At 46.2% G+C, this 11,063-nt stretch overlaps 1 protein-coding gene across 2 annotated transcripts in view; it reads right to left on the bottom strand.

Annotated features, from left to right (window-relative positions):
- APBB1 (amyloid beta precursor protein binding family B member 1) overlaps positions 1 to 7,006 on the bottom strand; it is a 67,922-nt gene extending 60,916 nt beyond the window's left edge. Inside the window, exons 1-2 of one of the 2 annotated variants that reach the window (XM_077451295.1) lie at positions 6,885 to 7,006; positions 6,493 to 6,537 (exon numbers count right to left, since the gene is read on the bottom strand). The gene's annotated coding sequence lies outside the window, so the exon portion shown is untranslated. The remainder of the gene's footprint in view (positions 1 to 6,492; positions 6,538 to 6,884) is intronic. The other variant, XM_077451296.1, reaches the window with a different exon arrangement.
- Between the last annotated feature and the right edge of the window lie 4,057 nt (positions 7,007 to 11,063).

Consider the following 11,063-nt stretch of genomic DNA (forward strand, 5'->3'; position numbering starts at 1 on the left):
GAACTATTGCTCTTGCTATAACGTTCGCAGCAATACTGCACGTGTGGTGCAATCACCATTAACATATGCTTGCGTGACCTATGTATGCATTCATCTTTGTGCACGTTTGTTATTTATTTATTTATTTTTTTTAAGATCACTTTTATTGTTGTCACAAGGAATGTAAACATCCCTTCTGACAGCAATAGGCATGTGACAGGTACTCTACATGGAGAGATCTGGGGTCTATTAGACCTCCATGAGTCTCCTCTGCCCTTACAAGCATCTGATCCCACCAAGATCAGTGTGACCGGATGCTTTACCAATTTAAGAATGGCACCGGTAACATCGAGAAAACCAGAAGTGACGAAAATGCTTGTTGCTTTCAGTTTTCTTTACCATAGAGCTCATCTATGGTCAGCCAGCAAAACTGCTGGTTGCAATCCCGGGAAAAGGAGGATTCCAGGTAGCAGACATCATCCCAGCATCTTTGTTTGCAGCCAACGATTATCTTTTTTTTTCATAAAAAAGTGATCCTAGCACCTTCTTCCCGGGATAGCAGCCGTAAGTTTTTCTTGCTGACCAAAGATGAGCTCTGTGGTTAACTGCAACTTAGACATCCATGCGACGTCTTTGGGCAGCAAATGGTTAATTGAACAAGCTGACGTTAGAATCTGATTGGCTACCATGCACTGCACCAGATTTTGCACACTCCAGTTTTAGTAAATCAACCCATCTGCCCTAACAAAGATCCCAAGACTGGGGGTGGTACATTGTATGTTAATGCTTTTAAGAAAAAGTTCTGCATAACCGAATTGCACACACAAGCAGAGTCCCATGTATAAATCTGCTTTAACCACTTTCAGACCGGACCAATTTGCTGGTCAAAGACCAGACCACTTTTTGCGGTTTGGCACTGCATCGCTTTAACTGACAATTGCGCGGTCGTGCGACGTGGCTCCCAAACAAAATTGACGTCCTTTTTTTCCCACAAATAGAGCTTTCTTTTGGTGGTATTTGATCACCCCTGCGGTTTTTATTTTTTGCGCTATAAACAAAAATAGAGTGACAATTTTGAAAAAAACGCATTATTTTTTACTTTTTGTTATAATAAATATCCCCCAAAAATATATAAAAAAACATTTTTTTCCCTCAGTTTAGGCCGATACGTATTCTTCTACATATTTTTGGTAAAAAAAAAAAAAATCGCAATAAGCGATTATTGATTGGTTTGCGCAAAAGTTATAGCGTTTACAAAATAGGGATAGTTTTATAGCATTTTTATTAATAATTTATTATTTTATTTTTTTTACTGGTAATGGCGGCGATCTGCGATTTTTATTGTGAATGCGACATTGTGGGGGACCCATCGGACATTTTTGACACATTTTTGGGACCATTGTCATTTATACAGTAATCACTGCTATATAAATGCAGTGATTCCTGTGTAAATGACACTGGCAGTAAAGGGGTTAACCAGTGGGTGGCAGTGTAGGGGTTAAGTGTTCCTAGGGGAGTGTTACTAACTGTGGGGGGGTTGGGCTTTCATTTAGTGTACACTGATCTCTGCTCCAATCACATGGAGCAGAGATCAGCGTCACTAGTTGCTAGGCAGAATAGACAAATGGTGTTTACACAGCATTTGCTCTATTCGGCCGCTCCGTGAGACGATCGCGGGGATGCCCGCGGCGATCGAGTCCGCGGGCCCCGCGACCGGACTCACGGGGGCCGGCGGCGGCGCGCTCCCGATAGCAGGGCGGCATCGAATATTGGACGTACCTGTACGCCAATATGCCTGCCCGTGCCATTCTGTCGACGTACATCGTCGTGCGCTGGTCGGGAAGCGGTTAAAGAAAACTGGAAAGGTAACACATTTTCTTTGAAATTATTTAGGCATATTGTATGATGGGGAACGCAAACAAATAGAATAGGTGTCCTTTGGCTGCAGAGAAAGAAATAAGTTTTAATTTTTTTTTGGTATACTTACCTGCTCTCTGCAAATGGTACTGACCGAGGAGCAAGTGGAAATCGCTGGAGTAGCAATGTGTATACAGCGATTTCCAGCTTGCAGGGGCATTGGCCAGGTATGGTATATACATAGTTACATTGACCAAGCATGTACCCATGTATAAATCTAGCCATACCGGGAATCCTTCATTCCTGTACATCCTCCATTGAGATTTAGTCATTTCAGGCCTTGAACCCAAAAGTGCAACCAGGAAATGATTCTGATCAACTCTCACAATGTCAATTACTAAAGCACACTGACAGAACTGTGCAGCATCAAGATCGGGAGTCTCCAAACTGCAGCCCTTGGCCCACATCCGGCCCTCTACAAGATTTTCCCTTGCCCGCAGCGACATGTTCAGTATTTGCATTGTGTTTCCAAAGTGCAGCAATCATAAACAACGCCAAGCACCTAAAATACACAGCGTCATTCATTTCTATGTTGCCGGTGGCCAGCCTGACGGCACAAACAAAGTGCATGATGCTGATCCAGGGAAGCAGTATCCAGGGTCACCCCGGCATTCAGAAGACGACCTGCTCCACCTCCCGCCTTGTGCCCTGCTGTGGTGAAGACTGTATTATAGGACAGAGGAACTAAAAGCAGCCCATAGATTAGGCAGTTTTTTTTTTCCCAACCAGTAAGTTGAACTCTTGGATCTATGTGGGAGTGATATCACCTCAGCCCGGTCAATCAAAATGGCAGAAGATCAGAGTACTGAAGAAGACCAGCCAAGCCCCCGATCTCCATGGAGGATGTACGAGAATACAAGCCCCCGATCTCCATGGAGGATGTACGGGAATACAAGATCCCAAACGATGTACAGAAATACAGGAGCCCAATCTCCATGGGAGGACGTACAAGAATACAGGATCTGTATACAACAACAAGTATGGGATATACGGAACAGTGCGGTGTTGGGATAGAATGATGTTGGGATGCAGGGATGTGATGAAGGAATGTGATGCATTGCAATGATGAAATGCAATGTTGGGATGTGGTGTTTGGATGCAATGATGAGATGGGAAGTGATGATGAGATGGGAAGTGATGATGAGATGGGAAGTGATGATGAGATGGGAAGTGATGATGAGATGGGAAGTGATGATGAGATGGGAAGTGATGATGAGATGGGAAGTGATGATGAGATGGGAAGTGATGATGAGATGGGAAGTGATGATGAGATGGGAAGCAACGTTGGAATGGGATATTAGAAATATAGGGATGCAATGAGATGAGATGTGGTGTTAGGGTGTAATGGGATAATGGGATGTGGTGTTGGAATGCGATGATGGGATAATGCGATCTGATGAATGATGGGGGGTGTGTGGTGGTGATGATGGATGGATGATGGATGATGAATGATGAATGATGAATGATGAATGATGAATGATGAATGATGAATGATGGATGATGGATGATGGGGGGTGTGTGGTGATGATGATGATGATGATGATGAGGGGTGTGTGGTGATGATGATGATGATGATGATGATGATGATGATGGGGGGTGTGTGGTGATGATGATGATTGATGATTGATGATTGATGATTGATGATGATGATGATGATGATGATGATGATGATTGATGATGATGATGATGATGGATGATGATGATGGATGATGGATGATGATGATGATGATGGGTGTGTGGTGATGATGATGGGGGGTGTGTGGTGATGATGATGATGATGGGGGGTGTGTGGTGATGATGATGATGATGATGATGATGATGGGGGTGTGTGGTGATGATGATGATGATGGGGGTGTGTGGTGATGATGATGATGATGATGATGATGGGGGTGTGTGGTGATGATGATGATGATGATGATGGGGGTGTGTGGTGATGATGATGATGATGATGATGATGGGGGTGTGTGGTGATGATGATGATGATGATGATGGGGGTGTGTGGTGATGATGATGATGATGGGGGTGTGTGGTGATGATGATGATGATGATGATGGGGGTGTGTGGTGATGATGATGATGATGGGGGTGTGTGGTGATGATGATGATGATGGGGGTGTGTGGTGATGATGATGATGATGGGGGTGTGTGGTGATGATGATGATGATGGGGGTGTGTGGTGATGATGATGATGGGGGTGTGTGGTGATGATGATGATGATGGGGGTGTGTGGTGATGATGATGATGATGGGGGGTGTGTGGTGATGATGATGGGGGTGTGTGGTGATGATGATGATGATGATGATGGGGGTGTGTGGTGATGATGATGATGATGATGATGGGGGTGTGTGGTGATGATGATGATGATGGGGGTGTGTGGTGATGATGATGATGATGATGATGGGGGTGTGTGGTGATGATGATGATGATGATGGGGGTGTGTGGTGATGATGATGATGATGATGATGGGGGTGTGTGGTGATGATGATGATGATGATGATGGGGGTGTGTGGTGATGATGATGATGGGGGTGTGTGGTGATGATGATGATGGGGGTGTGTGGTGATGATGATGATGATGATGATGGGGGTGTGTGGTGATGATGATGATGATGATGATGGGGGTGTGTGGTGATGATGATGATGATGATGGGGGTGTGTGGTGATGATGATGATGATGATGATGGGGGTGTGTGGTGATGATGATGATGATGATGATGGGGGTGTGTGGTGATGATGATGATGATGATGATGGGGGTGTGTGGTGATGATGATGATGATGGGGGTGTGTGGTGATGATGATGATGATGATGATGGGGGTGTGTGGTGATGATGATGATGATGATGATGGGGGTGTGTGGTGATGATGATGATGGGGGTGTGTGGTGATGATGATGATGATGATGATGGGGGTGTGTGGTGATGATGATGATGATGATGATGATGGGGGTGTGTGGTGATGATGATGATGATGATGATGATGGGGGTGTGTGGTGATGATGATGATGATGATGATGGGGGTGTGTGGTGATGATGATGATGATGATGATGATGGGGGTGTGTGGTGATGATGATGATGATGATGGGGGTGTGTGGTGATGATGATGATGATGGGGGTGTGTGGTGATGATGATGATGATGGGGGTGTGTGGTGATGATGATGATGATGGGGGTGTGTGGTGATGATGATGATGATGGGGGTGTGTGGTGATGATGATGATGATGATGATGGGGGTGTGTGGTGATGATGATGATGATGATGATGGGGGTGTGTGGTGATGATGATGATGATGGGGGTGTGTGATGATGATGATGATGATGGGGGTGTGTGATGATGATGATGATGATGGGGGTGTGTGGTGATGATGATGATGATGATGATGGGGGTGTGTGGTGATGATGATGATGGGGGTGTGTGGTGATGATGATGATGGGGGTGTGTGGTGATGATGATGATGGGGGTGTGTGGTGATGATGATGATGATGATGATGGGGGTGTGTGGTGATGATGATGATGATGGGGGTGTGTGGTGATGATGATGATGATGGGGGTGTGTGGTGATGATGATGATGATGATGATGATGGGGGTGTGTGGTGATGATGATGATGATGATGATGATGGGGTGTGTGGTGATGATGATGATGATGGGGGTGTGTGGTGATGATGATGATGATGGGGGTGTGTGGTGATGATGATGATGATGATGATGGGGGTGTGTGGTGATGATGATGATGATGATGATGGGGGTGTGTGGTGATGATGATGATGATGGGGGTGTGTGGTGATGATGATGATGATGGGGGTGTGTGGTGATGATGATGATGATGGGGGTGTGTGGTGATGATGATGATGATGATGATGGGGGTGTGTGGTGATGATGATGATGATGATGATGGGGGTGTGTGGTGATGATGATGATGATGGGGGTGTGTGGTGATGATGATGATGATGGGGGTGTGTGGTGATGATGATGATGATGGGGGTGTGTGGTGATGATGATGATGATGGGGGTGTGTGGTGATGATGATGATGATGGGGGTGTGTGGTGATGATGATGATGATGATGGGGGTGTGTGGTGATGATGATGATGGGGGTGTGTGGTGATGATGATGATGATGATGGGGGTGTGTGGTGATGATGATGATGGGGGTGTGTGGTGATGATGATGATGGGGGTGTGTGGTGATGATGATGATGGGGGTGTGTGGTGATGATGATGATGATGATGGGGGTGTGTGGTGATGATGATGATGATGGGGGTGTGTGGTGATGATGATGATGATGGGGGGTGTGTGGTGATGATGATGATGGGGGGGGGGGGTGTGTGATGATTAAGATGATGGGGGGGTATGATAATGAAGATGATGGGGGGTAGGATGATGATGATGATGGTGGGGGGGTATGATGATGATGATGATGAAGGTGGTGGGGGGATGATGAGGATATGGGGGTATGATGATGATGGGGGTGTGTGTTGTGTTGGTGATGATGATGGGGGGGTGTGTTGTGTTGGTGATGATGATGGGGGGGTGTGGTGATGAAGATGATGGTGGGGGGTATGATGATGATGATGATGGGGGGGTGATGTGTGGACGCTCACCGGAGATTACAGAAGACGGCGCTCATTCTCCATGCAGAGGGTCCCTAGAACACAGAGAAGATCGGTCATACGGACGGATTACACAGTTCTTGCACATTTCTATGTGAAGTGATGGGCGGTTCAGTAGAATTGTATAATCAGAGTACATTGTACAATCCTCATTATGTATACAGGTAGGTGAGTGGGTTGGTTGGTAGGTAGGGTGGTCGGTGTAGGCCCCGGACAAGGGTTGGTTATCGGTCGGTTGTCATGGTAATCTGTGAGGACGAGTTCCATCTATGTGGCCCTCTCAGTACTCGGTGTGCGGATACAACAACACCCTCCCCCACCACAGAGAAGTCTCTCCCCCTTCTCCGGTATTCCCCGGTACAGACATCTCCGCTCCCCTCACCTCGTACTTCCGCCCTCCTCCGGTCCCGTTATCTGCCGACCACGCCCTGCACTGCCGCACTTCCGGCCTGCGTTACTCGTTTCCGGCCCTCGGCTCCGCCCTTCCCTGCTGACATGTTGGTAGAGAGGGCAGAGAGGGGAGGGTGTTGGGAGCGGCGGTGGAAGCGCAGAACACTAGGGGGCCAAGCTATCGGATGAATGTCTTGTGGGAGGGGCGGATCTGGCTGTGATGTTTCTATTTATGGGGGTGGAGCACAGTGCTCAGGTGTAGAATGGGGGCGGTGTCTGATCACATAGTGTCCTCCCCCAGCGGATAGTGTCCGGTGTCCTATCATATATGGTCCCCCATCGGATAGTGTCTGCTGGGTACTGCGCATGCGCAGAACACAGATTATGAAAATAGCTGAGGATGAACGGCGCCTGCGCCGTGAGTCCAGGTTCTATCCTCACCATCCAAGTGGACATAGAGTTAGAATATAAAAGAGCTGAGCGAAGCTCAACTGCGAAGGGCCCTCTAATTTTCACAACCCTGTGTCTGCTTGGATGGTGGGGCTACCACCTCCACTCACGACGCAGGCGCCGTTCATCTTCTGAGATTTTCCAAAGCTTCTTCTGCCCCGTACTGCGCATGCGCAGTACGGGGCAGACACTATATGATGGCAGGACACTATCTGCCAGAACACTGGCCTGTACTGTGCTTGCGCAGTAAGGGGGACAAGGAGAAGCTGAACATCTCCGAAGATAAAGGGCGCCTGCGCAGTGACTCAAGGTTCAAGCCCCACCATCCAAGCAGGCCCTGAATGAATGAAATACTTGTATAGCGCACAATGCGAACTGAATCGCCTCTAGGCGCCCTGTTACTATGAGCAACCGTATGTCCACTTGGATGGTGGGGCTTCAACCTGGACTTAGTGCGCAGGCGCCGTTCATCTTCAGAGACTTTCGGAGTCTCCTTCTTCTCCGTACTGCACAAGCGCTGCGCCTGCACAGTACGGGGCGGACACTATCCCATAGGCGGACACTCTGTGTCAGAACAGCGGATCTAGTTGAAGGGGCTCTGGGTGTGGGTGTGCCCTCAAGGGTTGTAGTGGGCGGAGCTAACGTGCAAATACCTTGTGAGTGGTAATTAGAATGGGGGAGGAGCTAGCTGGAAAAACACAGCGAACGCTGATTTACACTTGCTTCAACCTTGCTTAAAAAAAAAAAAAAAAGACAAAATCATTTGAAAAAGCAAAAAGTTTTCCATAGTCTCTGTCAGAAAATAATGTAAATAAGTAGGTTTTCTCCTTCACTGATGAGGTGGCACTGATGCATACATCCCAACTTTCTGAGATGGGAATGAGGGACACCTATCAGCAATAGTATGCAGGCATAGGACACACCCCTTGCCACTCCCCCTTAAAGGAAAATTGTACAAAAAAAAAAAAGATTGGTTAAACCCACAATTGCTTTTTTTACCACTACTATTCCTTTATATCGGCTTTTGGAATTTACAAATGCAGCAATTTAGAAATCAGATGAAAGGTTTAACTCCGAAAAAAACAATTTTTGATAGATAAAAAGTGCATTTTATATACAACTATATAGATCAGACCAAAATGAGGGACAGATGAGGAGGAAAGAGGGACAGAGGGACATTGCTCCAAATCAGGGACAGTTGGGAGCTGTGCTGATGTACAATAATAGGTGGCACTGACTGGCCTCACTGATGTGCACAAATTGGCATCACTGATGGGCACTGACTGGTCTCACTGATGGGCACAGAGTGATATCAGTGATGGGCACTGTTGGGGCTGCGCTGTAATCAGTGCCCTGATTACATAGACGTGTCTCTCCTGTGAGGAGACGCCTCCGATTGTCTCTTCTCTACTCACACTTTGTCTTTGTGAGGCGAGCCGATAAATGTCACTTCCGTGTTTACAAGTGATTGGACACAGCTGATCACATGGGTAAAGAGCCACAGCACTTTACCGAGATTGGGAACTTTTTTTTTTTTTTTTCAAAATTCTCAGTCTTTTTTTTTTTAAGGAAAAAATAAAAAAAACAGCAGTGATTAACCGCTTTCAGACCGGACCATTTTGTTGACTTAAGACCAGACCACTTTTTGCGATTCGGCACTGCGTCACTTTAACTGACAATTGCGCGGTCATGTGATGTGGCTCCCAAACAAAATAGACGTCCTTTTTTTCTTACAAATAGAGCTTTCTTTTGGTGGTATTTGATCACCTCTGCGGTTTTTATTTGTTGCGCTATAAATAAAAATAGAGCGACAATTTTGAAAAAAACACATTATTTGTTACTTTTTGCTATAATAAATATCCCCCAAAAATATTTAAAAAAACGTTTTTTTCCTCAGTTTAGGCTGATACGTATTCTTCTACATATTTTTGGTAAAACAAAAATCGCAATAAGCGATTATTGATTGGTTTGCGCAAAATTTATAGCGTTTACAAAATAGGGGATAGTTTTATAGCATTTTTATTAATATATATATATTTTTTTTTTTACTCGTAATGGCGGAGATCAGATTTTTATTGTGACTGCGACATTATGGCAGACACATCGGCCATTTTTGACACATTTTTTACACATTTTTGGGAACATTGTCATTTATACAGCAATCAGTGCTATACAAATGCAGTGATTCCTGTGTAAATGACACTGGCAGTGAAGGGGTTAACCAGTGGGTGGCAGTGTAGGGGTTAAGTGTGTCCTAGGGCTGTGTTACTAACTGTGGGGGGCTGGGCTGTGTGTTAGTGACACTGATCTCTGCTCCAATCACATGGAGAAGAGATCAGCGTCACTTGTTGCTAGGCAGAACGGGGAGATGCTGTTTACATCGGCATCTCCCCGTTCAGCCTCCCTGTGAGACGATCGCGGGTATCCCCGCGGCAATCGAGTCCGCGGGGACCCGAGACCGGACTCACGGGGGTCCCAACCAGCGCGCATGCAATGGCAGGGCGGCAAATACAAATGGACGTACCTGTACGCCAATTTGCCGCCTGTGCCATTCTGCCGACGTACATTGTCATGTGCCGGTCGGGAACTGGTTAAATACCCCCAAAATAAAGCTCTGTTTGTGTGAAGAAAATGATTAAAAATTTATTTGGGTACAGTGATGCATGACGTGGGAATTGTCATTCAAAGTGGGACGGCGCTGAAAGCTGAAAAATGGCCTGGGCAGGAAGGGGGTGAAAGTGTCCAGTATTGAGGTGGTTAAACATTCTTTTATCATTTGTAACTTTTTTATTTATTTATTTTTTTTTATTTTTTTTACATACTTTCACCAGAGTAGTTCAGTGTCACTATAGTAACACTGTACTATTCTGAGGGGGTGATCAGGGACTTTTTTTACACTTTTCTCTTAGGCTCGGTTCACACAGGGGGCGACACGACTTGCCGCGCCGCGACCTGCCGCGACCTCAGCGGCGACTTGCAAATGACTTCTGTATAGAAGTCAATGCAAGTCACCCGAGGTCGCCCAAAAGTAGTACAGGAACCTTTTTTCTAAGTTGGAGCGACTCGAGTCGCTCCTCTTAGAACGGTTCCATAGTACAGAACGGGGGCGACTTGTCAGGTCGCGGCACGGCAAGTTGTGTCGCCTCGTGTCGCCCCCTGTGTGAACCGAGCCTTACAATGAAGGTCATTATAACAGCAAAGTTTTCAGCTGTCATAAATAGGTTTACATTTTTGACAGCTGTGATCACTAGTGATCTGTGATTGGCTACAGCTAATCACATTGTACAATATGCTGTGACTGGCCCAGGTACAATGTGATATCTGTGGGCCTACCACAGCATAGGTAACAGCTGTTATGAATGAATGCATTTATAACAGCTTTGTTGATATTGTGATCACATAGTGATCGAATGATCACAATGTGCCCTTTCTAAAGTGCACATGCGCCGATGACATTGGTACTCGGCTTTTTAGTAAATAGAGATAGATAGAGATATTTCAAGCACCTACGGGTAAGCCTTAAAGAGGAAGTAAACCCTGATGGGTTTACTTCCTCTTTCATTCCCTGCAAAGGTAAAGCATAATAGACTACTATGCATCGCATAGTAGTCCATTATGTGTCACTTACCTGACACAGGAGCCAGCGAAGTCACCGCTGGCCCCTGTAGTCCGGCGCATCCATCTTCTCGGTGGGTCTCGCTGCTCCACCGCTGTCATTCGG

The sequence above is a fragment of the Lithobates pipiens genome, unplaced genomic scaffold, assembly GCF_037356315.1.
Source record: "Lithobates pipiens isolate NorthernLeopardFrog02 unplaced genomic scaffold, aLitPip1_a1.2 Scaffold_23, whole genome shotgun sequence".
Taxonomy (NCBI): Eukaryota; Metazoa; Chordata; class Amphibia; order Anura; family Ranidae; genus Lithobates; species Lithobates pipiens.